This window comes from Mizuhopecten yessoensis, unplaced genomic scaffold, assembly GCF_002113885.1.
Source record: "Mizuhopecten yessoensis strain PY_sf001 unplaced genomic scaffold, ASM211388v2 scaffold716359, whole genome shotgun sequence".
Classification (NCBI taxonomy): Eukaryota; Metazoa; Mollusca; class Bivalvia; order Pectinida; family Pectinidae; genus Mizuhopecten; species Mizuhopecten yessoensis.
Genome location: NW_018480077.1, coordinates 1,382,094 through 1,389,867, shown reverse-complemented (window position 1 = coordinate 1,389,867; position 7,774 = coordinate 1,382,094). Strand labels below are relative to the sequence as shown.

Sequence of the window (7,774 nt, the reverse complement as noted above, 5' to 3'; positions counted from 1 at the left end):
TATGGTGTACGTTAGGTCTAGTATTATGTCTGGGTATGGTGTACGTTAGGTCTAGTATCATGTCTGGGTATGGTGTACGTTAGGTCTAGTATCAGCTCTGGGTATTGTGTATGCTAGGTCTGGTATCAGGTCTGGGTATGGTTTACGTTAGGTCTAGTATCAGGTCTGGGTATGGTATATTTTAGGTCTAGTATCAGGTCTGTGTATGGTGTACTTTAGGTCTAGTATCAGGTCTGGGTATGGTGTACCTTAGGTCTAGTATCAGGTCTGGGTATGGTGTACGTTAGGTCAGGTATCAAGTCTGGGTATGGGGCACGTTAGATCTTGTTTCAGGTCTGGGTATGGTGTACGTTAGGTCTAGTATCAGGTCTGGGTATGGTATACGTTAGGTCTAGTATCAGTTCTGGGAATGGTGTACGTTAGGTCTAGTATCAGGTCTGGGTATGGTTTATGTTAGGTCTAGTATCAGGTATGGGTATAGTGTATGTTAGGTCTGGTATCAGGTCTGGGTATGGTTTACATTAGGTCCAGTATCACGTCTGGGTATAGTTTATGTTAGGTCTGGTATCAGGTATGGGTATGGTATACGTTAGGTCTAGTATCAGGTATGGGTACGGTGTTTGTTAGGTCTGGTATCAGGTCTGGGTATTGTGTACGTTAGGTCTAGTATGAGGTCTGGGTATGGTTTATGTTAGGTCTAGTATCAGGTCTGGGTATAGTGTATGTTAGGTCTGGTATCAGGTATGGGTATGATATACGTTAGGTCTAGTATCAGGTATGGGTACGGTGTATGTTAGGTCAGGTATCATGTCTGGCTATGGTGAACGTTAGGTCTAATATCAGGTCTGGGTATGGTGTACGTTAGATCTAGTATCAGGTCTGTGTATGGTGTACGTTAGGTCTGGTATCAGGTCTGGGTATGGTATACGTTAGGTCTAGTATCAGGTCTGGGTATGGTGTACGTTAGGACTGGTTTCATGTCTGGGTATGGTGTACGTTAGGTCTGGTTTCATGTCTGGGTATGGTGTAGGCTAGGTCTAGTATCAGGTCTGGGTATGGTGTACGTTAGATCTAGTATCAGGTCTGTGTATGGTGTACGTTAGGTCTGGTATCAGTTCTGGGTATGGTATACGTTAGGTCTAGTATCAAGTCTGGGTATGGTATACGTTAGGTCTGGTATCTGGTCTGGGTATGGTGTATGTTAGGTCTGGTATCAGGTCTGGGTATGGTGTATATTATGTCTAGTATCAGGTCTGGTATGGTATACATTAGGTCTGGTATCAGGTCTGGGTATGGTGTATGTTAGGTCTGGTATCAGGTCTGGGTATGGTGTACGTAAGGTCTGGTATCAGGTCTGGGTATGGTGTACGTTAGGTGTGGTTTCATGTCTGGGTATGGTGTACGTTAGGTCTGGTTTCATGTCTGGGTATGGTGTACGTTAGGTCTGGTATCAGGTCTGGGTATGGTGGACGTTAGGTCTAGTATCAGGTCTGGGTATGGTGTACGTTAGGTCTTGTATCAGGTCTGGGTATGGTGTACGTTAGGTGTGGTTTCATGTCTGGGAATGGTGTACGATAGGTCAGGTATCAGGTCTGATTATAGTGTATGTTAGGTCTGGTATCAGGTCTGGATATGGTGTACGTTAGGTCTAGTATCAGGTCTGGGTATAATGTACGTTATGTTTGGTTTCATGTCTGGGTATGGTGTACGTTATGTCTGGTTTCATGTCTGGGTATGGTGTACGTTAGGTCTAGTATCAGGTCTTGGTATGGTGTACGTTAGGTCTAGTATCAGGTCTGGGTATGATATACGTTAGGTCTTTTATCAGGTCTGGGTATGGTGTACGTTAGGTCTTGTATCATGTCTGGGTATGGTGTATGTTAGGTCTGGTTTCATGTCTGGGTATGATGTACGTTAGGTCTGGTTTCATGTCTGGGTATGGTGTACGTTAGGTCTAGTATCAGGTATGGGTATGGTGTACGTTAGGTTTGGTTTCAAGTCTGGGTATGGTGTATGTTAGGTCTAGTATCACGTCTGGGTATGGTGTACGTTAGGTCTGGTATCAGGTCGTGGTATGGTATACGTTATGTATGGTATAAGGTCTGGGTATGGTGTACATTAGGTCTAGTATCAGGTCTGTGTATGGTGTACCTTAGGTATGGTATCAGGTCTGGGTATGGTGTACGTTAGGTCTAGTATCAGGTCTGGGTATGGTGTACGTTAGGTTTAGTATCAGGTCTTGGTATGGTATACGTTAGGTCTTGTATCATATCTGGGTATGTTGTTTGTTAGGTCTGGTTTCATGTCTGGGTATGGTGTACGTTAGGTCAGGTTTCATGTCTTGGTATGGTGTACGTTAGGTCTAGTATCAGGTCTGGGTATGGTATACGTTAGGTATGGTATCAGGTCTGGGTATGGTGTACATTAGGTCTAGTATCAGCTCTGTGTATGGTGTACCTTAGGTATGGTATCAGGTCTGGGTATGGTGTACATTAAAGCTGTTTTGCAATAGTGTTTCTGCATTTGTTGTGTATATTTTTTTTCGCTGGTTAGAAATGTCGATCGTGAATTTAATTAAAAAAATAGAGAATACCTATTATTAGCAGGGAATGTATGACTGTAATTATCGCATTCTAGCAAATATTTCATTTGAATTGTAATATCATACAAAAGATATTCGCTATATGTTTACTCCTTTGATTACATTATATATTCTGGCTATACAAGCCGTTTGTCTTGAACCAGTCCAACGCAGCGTGGAAATCAAACTTCTCGTCTAGAAACGTATCAGACACCGACTATAAAATCATGATAGCATTATTCAAAATTCCTTAAGTAATTTTGACAATCTACAGACAAAACCTGCAATATTCTCCAGAAACTGACGATGTTTGGTTCTTTAACGAAGATACCAAGCTTGATATAATGGAAAGAGCGTTTAATCCTTGATTAAAAAAACAATTGTATAATTTTCAGTACAAATCCCGAAGGGAATAAATCATTGCAAAGTCATACATAATTGACGACACAATTTCTGGAGTTAAACTCCGGATCTCTAAGTGTTGCAACTAAATCAGTGCCACTGGAGCGCTTCACATATACTTGTCATGAAAACGCTTGCAAGATCACCTTTAATCTGATTGCTGTTAAAGCTGTTACCATTGACGTCAGTTTAATGAGATATCAATTATTCTTATTTCTATCAGAATTCTATATAACATTTGAATATAAAACATATTTTCATGTCTATCAAACAATTCCAGGTATAACAAGAAAAAAAACCCAAGTAAACGAAAATGAAACACGTCATTCAAATTTGTGTACCCAACATCTGTTCCAGTGTTGACAATGTATTGATTCTAATCTCTAACACGATTTCAAAATGATCACGTGCAGTTTCAAATTGTTGAAATACTGGCACAAGACGAGAACGATGTGACGTCATCACAAACACAATCCAATTCCAGTTCTCTGACTGAATATTGCATATATATATACGTACGAACCTCAGATTGACGTAAAGATAGACGCACCAGTCACTGTATGTTTGATTACTTAAGCCAAGGTTAACACTCTGAGCCTCCGTATGCATTGATGATGCACTTTTTCATACCCAAACCCCGAAGTTCTAATGGATAATAAGATTTTCTTGCACAATCTGTTCAGGAATAAAAAAGTTCAACTCATTTCCATGTAACCGTTTGGTGTTTTAAATGATCTTTTGTAGAAAGATGGATGGTTGAGGGGACTGAAGTAATAGAAGGGAGGTTTAAAAATTGGAGAAATAAAAACGGTCTAAGGGAGGAATGAGAAAGATTGATGAAGAATAATCCTCAAAGGAAGATGTCGAGTTTATAGTTTTATTTGTGTGGTGTCGTGCGGGAAGAGTTGTGGGTGGGCAGTAGGATACAAAGAGTTTGGTGAGAAAGGGTAGAAAATAGGGGGAAAAATAGGATGATAGGAGAGTTAGGAAGAGTGGAGACGGAAGGAAGGCGGAGGGAAAATGAAGCAGGGGTTAGTGAGGGAAAGAAATAGAACGAGGGTTTGTAGGGTGACGGAGAGTAACACAGACTGAGTAGGGAGGGAAAGAAATAAAACGAGGGGTGTAGGGTGACGGAGAGTAACAAAGATTGAGTAGGGAGAGAAAGAAATAGAACGAGGGTGTGTAGGGTGACGGAGAGTAACACAGACTGAGTAGGGAGGGAAAGAAATAGAACGAGAGTTTGTAGGGTGACGGAGAGTAACACAGACTGAGTAGGGAGGGAAAGAAATAGAACGAGGGTGTGTGGGGTGACGGAGAGTAACACAGACTGAGCAGGGAGAAAAAGAAATAAAACGAGGGTTTGTAGGGTGACAGAGAGTAACACAGACTGAGTGGGGAGGGAAAGAAATAGAACGAGAGTTTGTAGGGTGACGGAGAGTAACACAGACTGAGTGGGGAGGGAAAGAAATAGAACGAGGGTGTTTAGGGTGACGAAGAGTAACAAAGATTGAGTAAACACGAGGGAGGAATGTGGAGGGGAGGAAAAGGAAGGAGTGAGAGAGAAGAAAGGAAACGTGGGGTTTGGTAATAGACTTGGAGAAAAGAAGTGGGGTGAACGCAGGTAAGGAACTAACGGTTGATTAGTGAGGGTAGGGACGGAAGCATATTTATTATTAGAGTTTAGGGACAGCTTAATGGGTGGACGTTAGCCTTTGGTCGTACTTACCCCGTACGAATCACCATGCTGTGTGGACCAGCGGAGCCCATAAACTCACAGCCGTAACACATAGCATCCCACAGCTAGACTATACTCTCCAGCATGTGGCGGATCGGAGCGTCCGCTACCGTGTTATGTTTTAGTATCTTCTCTTTGCACTATAAACAACGGTGTCGTACGCGTAATTCTCGTGCGTAAGGCAGGACTTACACACCGTTAATGACAATGTAAGAACGCACGGCCACCTTTGTGCATTTTATACCAAATAACACATAGAATGTGTGCCTGCTGCGTAACTAAGACGAAAATATCTGAAACCTGCACGTGCATTTCCTTGCATGCTCGCTGTGTTTTCGAAGCACTAGAGAAGCTCATGTCGCTTTGGCATGTTTACTTCTGCAACAAGCTCACACGTAATTGGATCGTCAGTGTTTGAAACGATACAGTGGTTTCGCTAAGAAGATAAATATACAACAAATTTAAACGAAATGTTTCTTTTCCTCCCACGTGCATCGCAGAATGCACGTGAGACAAACGGATATACAGCATTCTATTTTTAGCTACACTTTACGTACATACTGTTCACTGACTAAAATACAGCACTTTTATTTCTGTGAAAATTATTTGATTTGCAACCTTGAATAATATAATTATACGCCTGTACTTTCCTGTAACTATTACGTCACTGTATGGTCCCAGTGTCTGAGAACATGTCTCTCATCCACTATAATTATAATGTGCATTTTGTCCAATTAAATAACAAATTATGCAAATCCAATTACGTTATCTATAACATAGGTACAGTTCACGCATATTAAAACGAACAAAATGTCTTTTGTACCCTCCGAAATGCACATTTTCTGTAATTAAAATACTTACAGATAATGGAAATTCTGCATGTCTACGTTCAAAATTAGATAATTTCTTGCACATACATACAAATATACAAAAATATCATATGTAAGAATTCGCAGATTGAACAGCCATCAAAGCGTTAATACAAGACACGAAGAGTGTACCAGGTTTTGTATTAAGAAGAAGACAGGATTTCAATACGGATTTACATATTAACTGCTCATCTCTGCTGTTTTAAGGAAGGATTATTTACGAAGAAATCTCCCACTAAACAATGGACTATTTTCATCAGCGGAGACAGCTGCGGATTGGGCGATGTACCGACGTTTTACAGTGACCCGCTTTGAAGTAAAGTGTGACTTGTCAACACTACATAGCTGGTAGGCACCTCGTGATCAATTCAATAAGGACAGATAATTAAAAATGTTATATTGAATACTCCACTTTTCTCAGCAACACATCTTACAAGCAGGCGACAGATGGTACATTGTATTTTGAGAGAGAATGGAACGACTATCCTATTATTGTACAAAACACATGTATAGTCTATATATGATGCACTGTCTCTTATCATTACTTATAGTCAGCTTATCAAAACACATCAACAAAACACTTGTCAGCATATGTAACAAATGGAAAAAAACTCGCTATCTTGCTGCTTTCAGATCTCCATAATGCCCTAATTCTAGATCAGACTTGCTTTCTAAAACCTCCATACTGATCCTAATGTAAAACCTCCATACTGATCCTAATGTAAAACCTCCATACTGGTCTTACTGTCAAACCTCCATACTGGTCTTACTGTCAAACATCCATACTGGTCTTACTGTCAAACCTCCATACTGGTCTTACTTTCAAACATCCATACTGGTCTTACTGTCAAACCTTCATACTGGTCTTACTGTCAAACCTTCTTACTGGTCTTACTGTCAAACGTTCATACTGGTCTTACTGTCAAACCTTCACATTGGTCCTACTGTCAAACCTCCTCACTGGTTCTAATTAAACCTCGTCCTATGTCACCCTCTTCAATGGTCCTAATGGCAAATCTCCATCCTGTCCCTACTCTCAAACGTGCACATTTGTCCTACTGTCTAACCTTCACACTAGTCCTATTGTCAAACCTCCTTACTGGTCTTACTGTCAAACATTCATACTTGCCCTACTGTCAACCTTAGACATGTGTCCTACTGTCAAACCTTAAAACTAGTCATACTGTCAAACAACGACACTTGTCCTACTGTCAAACATTTACACTGGTAATACTGTCAAACAACGACACTTTGCCCACTCTCAAACATTCTCACTGGTTCTATTGTCAAACTCCCTAACTGGTCCTAATGTCAAACCCTTACACTGGCCCTACTGTAATACCTCCACACTGGTCCTACTGTAATACCTCCACACTGGTCCTACTGTAATACCTCCTCATTGGTCCTACTGTAATAGCTCCACACTGGTCCTAATGTAATACCTCCACACTGGTCCTACTGCAATACCTCCACACTGGTCCTACTGTGATACCTCCACACTGGTCCTACTGTAATCCCTCCTCACTGGTCCTACTGTAATAGCTGCACACTGGTCCTACTGTAATACCTCCGCACTGGTCCTACTGTAATACATCCACACTGGTCCTACTGTAAAACCTCCTCACTGGGCCTACTGTAATAGCTCCACACTGGTCCTAATGTAATACCTCCACACTGGTCCTACTGTAAAACCTCCTCACTGGTCCTACTGTAATACCTCCACACTGGTCCTACTGTAATACCTCCACACTGGTCCTACTGTGATACTTCACACTGATCCTACTGTAATACCTCCACACTGGTCCTACTGTAATACCTCCTCACTGGTCCTACTGTGATACTTCACACTGATCCTACTGGAATACCTCCACACTTGTCCTACTGTAATACCTCCACACTGGTCCTACTGTGATACTTCACACTGATCCTACTGGAATACCTCCACACTTGTCCTACTGTAATACCTCCACACTGGTCCTACTCTGATACTTCACACTGACCCTACTGTAATACCTCCACACTGGTCCTACTGTAAAACCTCCTCATTGGTCCTACTGTAATAGCTCCACACTGGTCCTACTGTAATACCTCCACACTAGTCCTACTGTGATACTTCACACTGATCCTACTGTAATACCTCCACACTTGTCCTACTGTAATACCTCCTCACTGGTCCTACTGTAATAC

The 7,774-nt window shown here is 41.5% G+C and overlaps 2 protein-coding genes across 3 annotated transcripts in view; one reads left to right on the top strand and one right to left on the bottom strand.

The window, feature by feature from the left end:
- The window catches only part of LOC110443767 (small conductance calcium-activated potassium channel protein 3-like), a 96,889-nt gene extending 91,823 nt beyond the window's left edge, over nucleotides 1-5,066 (bottom strand). For both annotated transcript variants that reach the window (XM_021488164.1, XM_021488169.1), the window contains exon 1: nucleotides 4,710-5,066. The gene's annotated coding sequence lies outside the window, so the exon portion shown is untranslated. The remainder of the gene's footprint in view (nucleotides 1-4,709) is intronic.
- LOC110443769 (actin, muscle-like) overlaps nucleotides 4,483-7,774 on the top strand; it is a 23,528-nt gene continuing 20,236 nt past the window's right edge. The window contains exon 1 of the mRNA XM_021488172.1: nucleotides 4,483-4,604. The gene's annotated coding sequence lies outside the window, so the exon portion shown is untranslated. The remainder of the gene's footprint in view (nucleotides 4,605-7,774) is intronic.